The sequence below is a fragment of the Agelaius phoeniceus genome, chromosome 29 (genome assembly GCF_051311805.1).
Source record: "Agelaius phoeniceus isolate bAgePho1 chromosome 29, bAgePho1.hap1, whole genome shotgun sequence".
Taxonomy (NCBI): Eukaryota; Metazoa; Chordata; class Aves; order Passeriformes; family Icteridae; genus Agelaius; species Agelaius phoeniceus.
In genome coordinates, this window is record NC_135293.1 from 2,074,936 (window position 1) to 2,087,218 (window position 12,283).

General features: G+C 47.4%; 1 protein-coding gene across 1 annotated transcript in view; it reads right to left on the reverse strand.

Annotated features, from left to right (window-relative positions):
- Positions 1-12,283, reverse strand: part of GNG7 (G protein subunit gamma 7) — a 49,451-nt gene that overhangs the window by 14,589 nt on the left and 22,579 nt on the right. The window contains exon 3 of the mRNA XM_054650428.2: positions 5,010-5,085. The gene's annotated coding sequence lies outside the window, so the exon portion shown is untranslated. The remainder of the gene's footprint in view (positions 1-5,009; positions 5,086-12,283) is intronic.

Consider the following 12,283-nt stretch of genomic DNA (forward strand, 5'->3'; position numbering starts at 1 on the left):
GCTGATATTTGATAACTGGATAGTATTGATATTTGATTATTGGATAATGCTGATACTTGATAATTGGAAAATGCTGATGTTTGATCACTGGATAATACTGATAATTAATAACTGGATAATAGTGATACTTGATAATTGTATAATCCTGATATTTAATAATTGGATAATATTGATATTTGGTAATTGGATAATGATGGTATTTGATAACTGGATAGTATTGATATTTGATAATTTGATAATGCTGATATTTGATAATTGGATAATATTGATATTTGATTATTGGATAATATTTATATTTGATAATTTGATAATGCTGGTATTTGATAACTGGATAATGCTGGTATTTGATACTTTGATAATGCTGATATTTGATACTTTGATAATGCTGGTATTTGATAATTTGATAATGCTGATATTTGATACTTTGATAATGCTGGTATTTGATAATTTGATAATGCCGATATTTGATACTTTGATAATGCTGATATTTGATATTTTGATAATGCTGGTATTTGATATTTTGATAATGCTTATATTTGATACTTTGATAATGCTGATATTTGATACTTTGATAATGCTGGTATTTGATAATTTGATAATGCTGATATTTGAGAATTTGATAATGCTGGTATTTGATACTTTGATAATGCTGGTATTTGATACTTTGATAATGCTGATATTTGAGAATTTGTGCACCAGTCCTGACTCCTGGGACAGGACAGGAGGCTCCTGGCACCCTGCACATCTGTCACTGCCCTGTCACCTCCTCCAGCAGCTCCAGCCCAAAGCTCCTCCACATTCCCAAACCCCAGGTGGCTCCAAGCTGGCCTTGGACACTTCCAGGGATGCAGGGGCAGCCACAGCTGCTGTGGGAATCTCCAGAATCCTGAACCTGGGGCTGGGAACTGCGGCTGGAGTCGTTCCCAGCCTGTGATGCCTTTCCCAGATGTGCACCCAGATAAAAACATTCCAACCCCTTCTCCCAGGGGCTGGGATCCCCCTCTGTGGGAAAACCGAGCTCAAATTCCCCCAAAACCTGGGAAAACAAAGAGGTGTCAACTCTCTGAGGGAGGAAAATCAACATCCAGGAATTCCAGCTTGTTCCCTGTGTTTGCAGACTGAGGGTAAAACCCGAGGGTTTCAAAAAACAGTTTAAACCAATTAAAAATCAGTTTTTAAGTTTCAAGTTTCAGTTTTAAGTTGAAAAAAACCCCACAAGTTTAAAAATCAGTTTTCTGCTGGTGAGCTCAAGTGCAGGAGCTCAGGAGGAAGGAAAAGGTTTCTTACAACCCACGGATGTTTCGCTGCTGCCCAAAAACCCTTCCCAGTTTGTTGGGTTTTCCTTGAAAACGTGGGGTTTTCACCCAAATCCTTCATCAGTGATTTCACTTCCAAGAGCTGCAATTTCCTCAGCTTTTCCCAGCTTTTTGCTGTGGGTTCAGCTGCTCTTCCAGGCAGCGTTTCCTATTTCCCCCAAAAAGGTTCAGCTGAGCCATCCCAAAATGAACATTTTCTGCTTTGACAGATCTGAACTTCTCAGAATTCTGACAAATCACCCAAACCCTGAGCTCAGAGAGCACGTGAGCCTTGCTGGGAAACAATCCCCAAACCAAGCCCAGACCCAGGGGGTTGTGGTTTTTATGGATGGGGGATGTTTTGTGGGGAGGATTTTATGGATGGGGACATTTTGTGGGGGTTTATGAGGATTTGCTCCTCACTTTGGGGTGCAGACAAGGCAAACCTTGCCAAGCTCAGCCCTGCAGCTGGAATGGGACCTCTGGGGGTGTTTCTCAGGGTAATCCTGGTGTTTATTGGGATGATCCTGGTGTTTCTCAGCATTCCCAGGGAGGGAAAGGTTGGGTGACTCAGGATGGAGAAGGCAGCACTGAGCAAACCCCGGCGATCCCTTTGTCCTGCCCACATCTCCCTAGAACAAACTCCAGGGGTTTTCTCAGCTCGTGGAGCAGTAGAAAAGGGAATTTTTGGGTTGGAAAACCCGTGTGGGGGCCGTGGGGTGAAGGTTTCTGGGCGTGCAGGTGCCGTGTGGGAGGGCAGGAAGGACAAACCCCAGGGTGAGTCAGCAGCGCTCTGGCTGCTTCCTTATCTCAAATCTCTGAGCAGAAAGGGCAAAGCAGCAGCTGAGCTGAGCTGAGCTGGAAAAGGGCTCCAGAACTGCTGGGAAGTGCAGGCAGGGCTTGGATTTGGGATTTTCCTGCTGCCAGAGAGAGCAGGTGAGGGGAAATGTTGGGATGCGGCTGCAATGAGCGTGGATGGGAATGGGGGATGCAGCTCAGCCCAAAACCAGAATTCCCAGCAGCAAAACACAGAATCACAGTGGGAAGGAGGGTCCCACCCAGGAAAAGATGGAATCACAGTTCCCATGGTGGGAAATGAGGCTCCCACCCTGCTCAGAGCCTCCCTCCTGGCTCTCCTTGGGGGAACTCCTCCTCTTCTTCGTATTACATCCCAAAAACGGGGCAAACACCTCTCCCTCTCCTCATTCCCTCCCAAAAACGGGGCAAACACCTCTCCTTCTCCTCATTCCCTCCCAAAAACGGGGCAAACACCTCTCCCTCTCCTCATTCCCTCCCAAAAATGAGGCAAACACCTCTCCTTCTCCTCAATCCCTCCCAAAAATGGGGCAAACACCTCTCCCTCTCCTCATTTCCCCCTAAAACAGGGGTGAAAATCCCAACTTTTCCCTTCCCTTTAATCCTTAAAGGATGAGCCATGCCCCTCAATAAACAAACAACACTCAGGAAAACAGGAGGGATGATGCAATTTAAAAAAAAGAAAAACAACACAACAGATTTGGGGGTTTTTTGCCTTTTTTTAAGGCAAGGAATAGAAGAGCAGAGCTGGTACTGACAGGCTGAGAAAGAAAGAACAAAGAAACCAGAGCAAACTCCTCACCCTGAGCCAGCAGCACCCCATGCAGGGATTTCTGAACCAGCCCTCCAAGTGAATTCCCAGAAAATCACATGGATTCAGGAGCAGGAGCCTTTCCAATGTTTTCCTGGCAGGGCTAAGGGCCAATTCCCAGCTCCTGGGTTTGCTCAGGAGCTCAGTCTGAGCTCTTTGTGTGCTCTGAGGGGGCTGCAGCAGCTCCAAGGAGAGATTTGGGGGACAGATTTGACAGAGAGGTTTTAGGGATGGATTTTAGGGATGGATTTTAGGGACAGAAGCAGGATGGAAGGGAAATTCCTGGGAAATTGAGGATGGTGGAAGAGCCAGAGCAGCACAAACAACTCTGCAGTCACGGGGCTTGAAAGGCTCTTTGAATTTCTGTGTGCAAAAAGGACAGGGTGCAAATGCCACAGAGTGCTCCAAAGGCTCTGGATCATCCCTGATGATCCATCCCCACCTCCTCCAGCCCCAGGAATGAGTCAGGCAGGCCCTGAGCAGGGCAACACCTCCGTGCAAGGCTGGGCCACTGCACCTTCCCCACTCACAAACTGATTTCTGCAGCTCAGAGAGCAAAAAAAGCCACAAATTCTGTGCAATCTGAGTAGGAAAATAAATATAAAACAGATTTAACAGCACCCAGCAGCAGCCAGCAACAGGCACAGGCGCCTGAAAGGTTTTTATCTGCCCAATTTTCTCTCCTCCTTGCACATCTGGGCAGCTGTTGAGGCCAAAACTCAGGCTGTGCTGATCAGGGGAAGAAGAAAAGAATTAAAAAAAAGAAGAAAAAAAAAATCCCACCTCCAGCTGGAAGGCACCCAAAAGCCTGGCTGCAGCTTGGGTCTGAAACAGCACCTTATTTAGACAATCTGAGGAATGTTTGGGAGGCTGCTCTGGCTGGGGATTTGCATAATGGGTGTCTGTCCGTGCTTACCTAAGAGCACAGGAATCCTGTCTGTCAGTCAGTCTAGACTGTGGGGCTGCATCCAGGGAATCTCCCAGCCAGGAATAACACGGGCAGCAGGGCAGGGTGCTGCCACCTGCTGATGGCAGCCACGAGTTTGGCAGCAATTTGGATTTTTGGGGTGATTTTTTTTTGGTTGGGGTTGTGGTGAAGAGGTCGGTTCGGGGTGAAGAGTGGGGGAAAATTCATCTCCATCCTCATCATCCTCATCCTCCTGGGAGAGTCCCAATGCTCCTGGTGGCCCTGCAGAGCCTCACCCCGCTCTGCTGGTGGCTCCAGTTTTAATTAAAGCGCTGGGAGCGCTTTGATTAAGGAATTTCCATAGAAATAATGAGATTAAAGCCAATTAATAAACAATAAAAGCAAAGCCCCACAAGCGCGGCCCAAGCGCGCCCTCTGCGGGCCGCACCCAGGAACTGCAGGCAAGGAAATCCTGGGAGATTTTTTTCCCTTAAAAATGAGATTTTAAGGGATTTTTCACCCGAAATGCACAAAATCAGCCTATTTCCATTTCCCAAAGCCTGGCTGCGACACTCGGGGAAACGCAGAGCTCTGGAGCCACCTGGATCTCAGCTGTTTGGGTGATCCAGGAGCAGCGACCTGCTCATCATCATCATCATCATCATCATCACCCCAATGTCCTCCTGTCCCAGAGCCCCTGTGGGGAGCTCAAACCCCTCCCAAACCCAGAGAGGGCTCAGCCTCCTGCCCATTGAATTCCCAAGGTTATTCCAACAAAAAATCCCTGAGGATGATCCAGCCCTGGGACAACGCAGCCACAATTCCCAGCTCTGGGTTTGTCACCTCCAAACAGCCCCAAACAGCCCCAAATGACCCCAAACAAGCCCAAATAACCCCAAACAAGCCCAAATGACCCCAAACAAGCCCTGCACGGAGCTTCCCATGGAGCAGCAGCTCCCACACAGCTCCAGGTCCCCTCTGGAATGCAGAGATCTCCCTCCCTAATTAATGAGGTAATTGTAGCACATAATGAGGCCCCAGCAGCAGCAGCAGCACCTCAGAACCCAAATTCACATCCAAACCCTTTCCAAGGCCTTCATCCAGACGGTTTCCCAGATAAAATGAACCAATTAATGGGAAATTAATCAATAATGAGACAAATTAAGAGGTCTCTGCTCACCTTCCTACTGCAGAGCAGCCTTGTTCGTTCTCTCTCTGTGGATTCCTTGATTTTTTTCAGGATTCCTCGATTGCTCCTGCCAAGGAAAATGGGAATTCAGATCCACCAGCCCAAGCAGATGGAGCTGTGTTATTAATGGAGTTATAATCTGGGATATTTACACCATTATGGCATTAATGAAGCATTGGTGAGGATCAAACCAATCCCTGGTTTGATCAATATCCAATTATTCACTGGAAAATCAGGGCTGACATTTCATTGATCAATAATCAGAATAATGACAGGGAAGCTGTGGGATTTTCCTTCGTTTTTATAAATCACAGCCTGGGTGAGAGCTCAGGGAAATATTTGGGTCTAAATTGTATTTTTTTGGGGGGGGAAAGCAAGAGGGAGAGGGGTTTGTATTATCTTGGGGGAATGAGGAGAAGGAGAGGGGTTTGCCCCATTTTTGGGAGGAAATCAATGAAAGGAGTTTGCATCATTTTTGGGGGGAATTTTTGCATCATTTTTGAGGGGAATGAGGAATTGGAAAAGTGTTTGCTTGCCTGATTTCTTGGAGGAAATGTTAAAAATAGGAAGTGTTTCCCCATTTTAGGGGGCAATGAGGAGAGGGAAAAGCATTTGCACCATTTTTTCAGGGGGGAAACACGAAAAAGAGGAAGAATTTCCCCCATTTTAGAGGAGAATGTGAAGAAGAGGAGGAGTTTGCCCCAGTTTTGAGAGGGAATGATGAGAGGCAGAGGTGTTCCCCCATTTTTGGGGGGGAATATGAAGAAGAGAAGGAGTTTTTGTCCCATTTCAGAGAAAAATATGAAGAAGAGGAGTTTGCATCATTTTTTGGGGGGAATATGAAGAAAAGGAGGAGTTTGCCCCATTTTAGAGAATATGAAGGAGTTTGCATCATTTTAGAGAATATGAAGGAGTTTGCATCATTTTTGGGGGGGGAATATGCAGAAGAGGAGTTTGCCCCATTTTACAGAATATGAAGGAGTTTGCATCATTTTTTGGGGGGAAATATGAAGAAGAGGAGGAGTTTGCCTCATTTTAGAGGAGAATAATAATAAGAGGACTTTGCATCATTTTTTGGGAGGGGGGAATATGAAGAAGAGGAGGAGTTTGCCTCATTTTAGAGGAAAATATGAAAGAGTTTGCATCATTTTTTGGGGGGGAATATGCAGAAGAGGAGTTTGCCCCATTTTACAGAACATGAAGGAGTTTGCATCATTTTTTGGGGGGGAATATGAAGAAAAGGAGGAGTTTGCCCCATTTTAGAGGAAAATATGAAGGAGTTTGCATCATTTTTTGGGGGGAATATGCAGGAGTTTGCCCCATTTTACAGAATATGAAGGACTTGCATCATTTTTTGGGGGGAATATGAAGAAAAGGAGGAGTTTGCCCCATTTTACAGAATATGAATGAGTTTGCATCATTTTTCTGGGGAGAATATGCAAAAAAGGAGGAGTTTGCCCCATTTCAGAGAAGAAGGTGAGTAAGAGGAGTTTGCATCATTTTTTGGAGGGAATATGAAGAAAATGAGGAGTTTGCCCCATTTTAGAGGAAAACATGAAGGAGTTTGCATCATTTTTTGGGGGGGAATATGAAAACAGAAGAAGTATTTACATCATTCTAGAGATGGTTACCGAGCATTTCAGCACAGAAAACAAAACAAAACAAAAGAGGTTTCAGCACAGAACAAACTTTCTGAGCATTTCAGCACAGAAAAACAAAAAAAATAAAGTTTCCTGTCCTGGCTGAGCACATCCTGGAAGGTTTGAATTTCCAAGAAAAGCTCAGTCCCAGGCTGCAGGAACGAGCTGCCCTCGGGAGAGCTCCCAAACCCCCCCGAGAAGCCCTCGTGCCTCACGTCCCCTTCCCAGGACAACATTGCTCAACACAGCTGAAGGCAGAGCAGCAGGCAGGGAGGGATGGATTCCAAGAATCCATCAGAGCTGAAATCCAGCCCTGCTTGTTTTCCTCGCTCACTGGCTGAACACAAACAGAGTTTTTTTTGGTTTTGTTTTGGTTTGGTTTTTCTAAAGGAGTCAAACGCACGTCAGTGATTCTGGGCTGGGGTTCAGGCCAAGGTTGCTTTCACCTCCTCTTTCTGCAGTGGATTCAGGGGTGAGGAACAGCCAAAAAAAGCAGTTTAAACTTGTTTTGGTTTTGTTTCTTAACAAAGTTTTTTACAGATTTCACATTGCAGGGCCAGCTCTATGTGGAAAGAGGAAGGTGAGGGCAGGGAACAAAAATGGCTGAATGTGGGGCAGGGTCAGGAGAGCAAAAAGGAGCTGGGGATAAAGGCACCAACACCTCCCAAGAGCTCCAGGTTTGGAGCTGGCCTTGGAATGGGCAATCCCTGAGGCTCAGGGAACCCTGGAATGGTTTGGGCTGGAAAGAGCTCAAATCCCAGCCAGTTCCACCCTGCCCACTGCCCCAGGCTGCTCCAAGCCTCTGGAATTGGGCACTTCCAGCCATTCCCACTGCTCCAGGGAGCTTTTCCACAGCACCACCCATGAATCCTTGGATTCTGGGGTGGGGGTTTAGCTGGATTTGGGATGGGGGGATGGAAAATAAAAGCACCTGCATCATCAGGATCATTCCTCCTTCCTGCTGATTCCCTCCAGAATGCTGCAAGTGACCCCAAAGGACTGAAATTGCAGGGAATGCATCAACACAGCCCAGCTGATAAACAAACAGGGCCACGAGCAGGGGAGTGTGGGGCTGGGAGGTTCCACGGGCAGGGGAGGCCACCAGGGAATGTGGGATAAGAGCCAACCCTCAGCTGCCATCCTGACTTCAAGAGGGATTTTCCAAGGCAAAGCATCCCATGGAGGTGAAGCTGCTGCTGGCATCAGCTCCACACAAAGCACCCCAAAAACCCAACCACCTCCAAAGGCCTGAGCCCAATGGGTAAAAGGAACCCATTAATGGCAGATTAATCAATAATGAGAATTCCCTTCCCTTCAGACCAAGGGAGCAGCTGGAGCTGAGCTGAAATCCTGCAGTGACAGCACAACCTGAGCTTTATTTCTGTCAGTTTTCCCCGGAATTTTGGGCTGCTTTGGGTTTCTCCTGTTGTGTTTTCCTTTCCAAAGCAACGCAGGGGCTCCTGCACTAAAAATGGTTCAACTTCAGGTTCAGAGCTGCTCTCAGAGACCCCATGGGGGGACCTGGCAGCAGCTACACCACAACCAAAGGGAAAAACAACCCTGGAGCTTTCCAGAGGGACAGGATCCCATCTCTGGATTGTTGTTTACAGCCCTGCAGGATCCCTGCTCTGCGAGGCAAAACAAGGCTGACCTCAGCTGGAAGAAACTCTGCCCCCTCCTTCCTCCCAGCCCTGTGCTGGTGCAAAGCTTTGCAACTTGATATTCCACAGGCTCCTGTTTACAGACCCTGCAGCGGCCCTGCCCTGCTGCCAGCCCAGCTGGGGACACTTGGGGACACTCGGGGACACTGAGGCTTCCCTGGACCCAGACACTGCCCTGCCCTCCGGGAAACAGCCCCTGGCCCTGGCTCTGGAGGGCTTGGGAAGGCAATTCCTGATGGGAATGTCACACTGGCACCCGGGGCAAAATCCTGGCTCTGTCTGGCTTTTCCTGCCTCTATTCCCAGGCTTTCCTGGCTGTATCCAGGTTTTCCTGCCTGTTTTCCTGGCTGTATCCAAATTTCCCTGGCTGCATCCAGGTTTTCCCACCTCTATCCAGGTTCCCCTGAGTGTATCCAGGTTTTCCTGACTCCATCCAGGTTTTCCTGCCTGTATCCAGGTTTCCTTTCCTGTATCCAGGTTTTCCTGTCTGTATCCATGTTTCCCTGTCTCTATCCAGGTTTCCCTTAGTGTATCCAGGTTTTCCTGCCTGTATCCAGATCTTCTGCCTGTATCCAGGTTTCCCTGGCTGTATCCAAGTTTTCCTGACTCCATCCAGGTTTTCCTGCCTGTATCCAGATTTCCTTTCCTGTATCCAGGTTTTCCTGTCTGTATCCATGTTTCCCTGCCTCTATCCAGGTTTTCCCACCTCTATCCAGATTTCCCTTAGTGTATCCAGGTTTTCCTGCCTGTATCCAGATCTTCTGCCTGTATCCAAGTTTCCCTGGCTGTATCCAAGTTTTCCTGACTCCATCCAGGTTTTCCTTTCCTGTATCCAGGTTTTCCTGTCTGTATCCATGTTTCCCTGCCTCTATCCAGGTTTCCTTGCCTCTATCCAGGTTTTCCTGAGTGTATCCAAGTTTTCCTGCCTGTATCCAGGTTTTCCTGCCTGTTTCCCTGCTTCTATCCAAGTTTTCCTGCCTGTATCCAGGTTTCCCTGCCTCTATCCAACTTTTCCTGGCTGTATCCAGGTTTTCTTGCCTGTATTTAGGTTTTCTTGCCTCTATCCAAGTTTTCCTGGCTGTATCCAGGTTTTCTTGCCTCTATCCAGGTTTTCTTGCCTCTATCCAACTTTTCCTGGCTGTATCCAGGTTTTCTTGCCTCTCTCCACGTTTTCCTGGCCTTCCTTCCTTCCCTGCCCCTGCCAAGCCAGACCCATCCCTTTCAGAGATGCCTGGAGCGGGTGTGGGCAGCAGGAAGGGGAATTCCTTCCCCAGTTCTCTGGAAGCACCAACAGTTGGGAATGTGAAGCATCCTGGAGGGCCAGAGCCAGGAAGGAAACCGGATCCTGCAGCCCAACCCACCAGAATTCCCCCCTGGAGCCAGGAATGCTGCGGGAAGGAGCAGGAGCCTTTCCAGGAGGAGCTCCCAGCTCAGCAGCAGCAGGAATTGTGTACAGCAGGAATTGTGTGTGCAGGAATTGTGTGTACTGCAGGAATTGTGTGTGCAGGAATTGTGTGTGCAGGAATTGTGTGTGCAGGAATTGTGTGCTGCAGGAATTGTGTGCAGCAGGAATTGTGTACAGCAGGAATTGTGTGTGCAGGAATTGTGTGTGCAGGAATTGTGTGTGCAGGAATTGTGTACAGCAGGAATTGTGTGTGCAGGAATTGTGTACAGCAGGAATTGTGTACAGCAGGAATTGTGTGTACAGCAGGAATTGTGTGTGCAGGAATTGTGTGTACAGGAATTGTGTGTGCAGGAATTGTGAGTGCAGGAATTGTGTGCAGCAGGAATTGTGTGTGCAGGAATTGTGTGTGCAGGAATTGTGTACAGCAGGAATTGTGTACAGCAGGAATTGTGTGTGCAGGAATTGTGTACAGCAGGAATTGTGTACAGCAGGAATTGTGTGTGCAGGAATTGTGTGTGCAGGAATTGTGTGTGCAGGAATTGTGTGTGTAGGAATTGTGTGCAGCAGGAATTGTGTGTGCAGGAATTGTGTCCTTCAGCAATTGTGTGTGCAGGAATTGTGTGTGCAGGAATTGTGTGTAGAGCAGGAATTGTGTACAGCAGGAATTGTGTGTGCAGGAATTGTGAGTGCAGGAATTGTGTGTGCAGGAATTGTGTGTGCAGGAATTGTGTGTGCAGGAATTGTGTACAGCAGGAATTGTGTGTGCAGGAATTGTGTGTGCAGGAATTGTGTGCAGCAGGAATTGTGTACAGCAGGAATTGTGTGTGCAGGAATTGTGTGCAGCAGGAATTGTGTGTGCAGGAATTGTGTGTGCAGGAATTGTGTGCAGCAGGAATTGTGTGTGCAGGAATTGTGTGCAGCAGGAATTGTGTGTGCAGGAATTGTGTACAGCAAATTGTGTACAGCAGGAATTGTGTACAGCAGGAATTGTGTGTGCAGGAATTGTGTGCAGCAGGAATTGTGTGCAGCAGGAATTGTGTACAGCAGGAATTGTGTGTGCAGGAATTGTGTGTGCAGGAATTGTGTACAGCAGGAATTGTGTACAGCAGGAATTGTGTACAGCAGGAATTGTGTGCTGCAGGAATTGTGTGTGCAGGAATTGTGTACAGCAGGAATTGTGTGTGCAGGAATTGTGTACAGCAAATTGTGTACAGCAGGAATTGTGTGTGCAGGAATTGTGTGTGCAGGAATTGTGTACAGCAGGAATTGTGTGTGCAGGAATTGTGTGTGCAGGAATTGTGTACAGCAGGAATTGTGTGTGCAGGAATTGTGTCCTTCAGCAATTGTGTGTGCAGGAATTGTGTGTGCAGGAATTGTGTGTGCAGGAATTGTGTGTGCAGGAATTGTGTACAGCAGGAATTGTGTGTGCAGGAATTGTGTGTGCAGGAATTGTGTACAGCAGGAATTGTGTGTGCAGGAATTGTGTGTGCAGGAATTGTGTGCAGCAGGAATTGTGTGTGCAGGAATTGTGTACAGCAAATTGTGTACAGCAGGAATTGTGTACAGCAGGAATTGTGTGTGCAGGAATTGTGTGCAGCAGGAATTGTGTGCAGCAGGAATTGTGTACAGCAGGAATTGTGTGTGCAGGAATTGTGTGTGCAGGAATTGTGTGTGCAGGAATTGTGTGTGCAGGAATTCTGTACAGCAGGAATTGTGTGTGCAGGAATTGTGTGCTGCAGGAATTGTGTACAGCAAATTGTGTACAGCAGGAATTGTGTACAGCAGGAATTGTGTGCTGCAGGAATTGTGTGTGCAGGAATTGTGTGCAGCAAATTGTGTACAGCAGGAATTGTGTGCAGCAGGAATTGTGTGTGCAGGAATTGTGTGCAGCAAATTGTGTACAGCAGGAATTGTGTGCAGCAGGAATTGTGTGTGCAGGAATTGTGTGTGCAGGAATTGTGTGTGCAGGAATTGTGAGTGCAGGAATTGTGTGTGCAGGAATTGTGTACAGCAGGAATTGTGTGTGCAGGAATTGTGTCCTTCAGCAATTGTGTGTGCAGGAATTGTGTGTGCAGGAATTGTGTGTAGAGCAGGAATTGTGTACAGCAGGAATTGTGTGTGCAGGAATTGTGTGTGCAGGAATTGTGTACAGCAGGAATTGTGTGCAGCAGGAATTGTGTACAGCAGGAATTGTGTGTGCAGCAGGAATTGTGTGTGCAGGAATTGTGTACAGCAGGAATTGTGTACAGCAGGAATTGTGTGTGCAGGAATTGTGCACAGCAGGAATTGTGTACAGCAGGAATTGTGTGTGCAGGAATTGTGTGTACAGCAGGAATTGTGTGTGCAGGAATTGTGTGTGCAGGAATTCTGTGCTGCAGGAATTGTGTGCAGCAGGAATTGTGTGTGCAGGAATTGTGTGTGCAGGAATTGTGTACAGCAGGAATTGTGTGTGCAGGAATTGTGTGTGCAGGAATTGTGTACAGCAGGAATTGTGTGTGCAGGAATTGTGTACAGCAGGAATTGTGTACAGCAGGAATTGTGTGTGCAGGAATTGTGTGT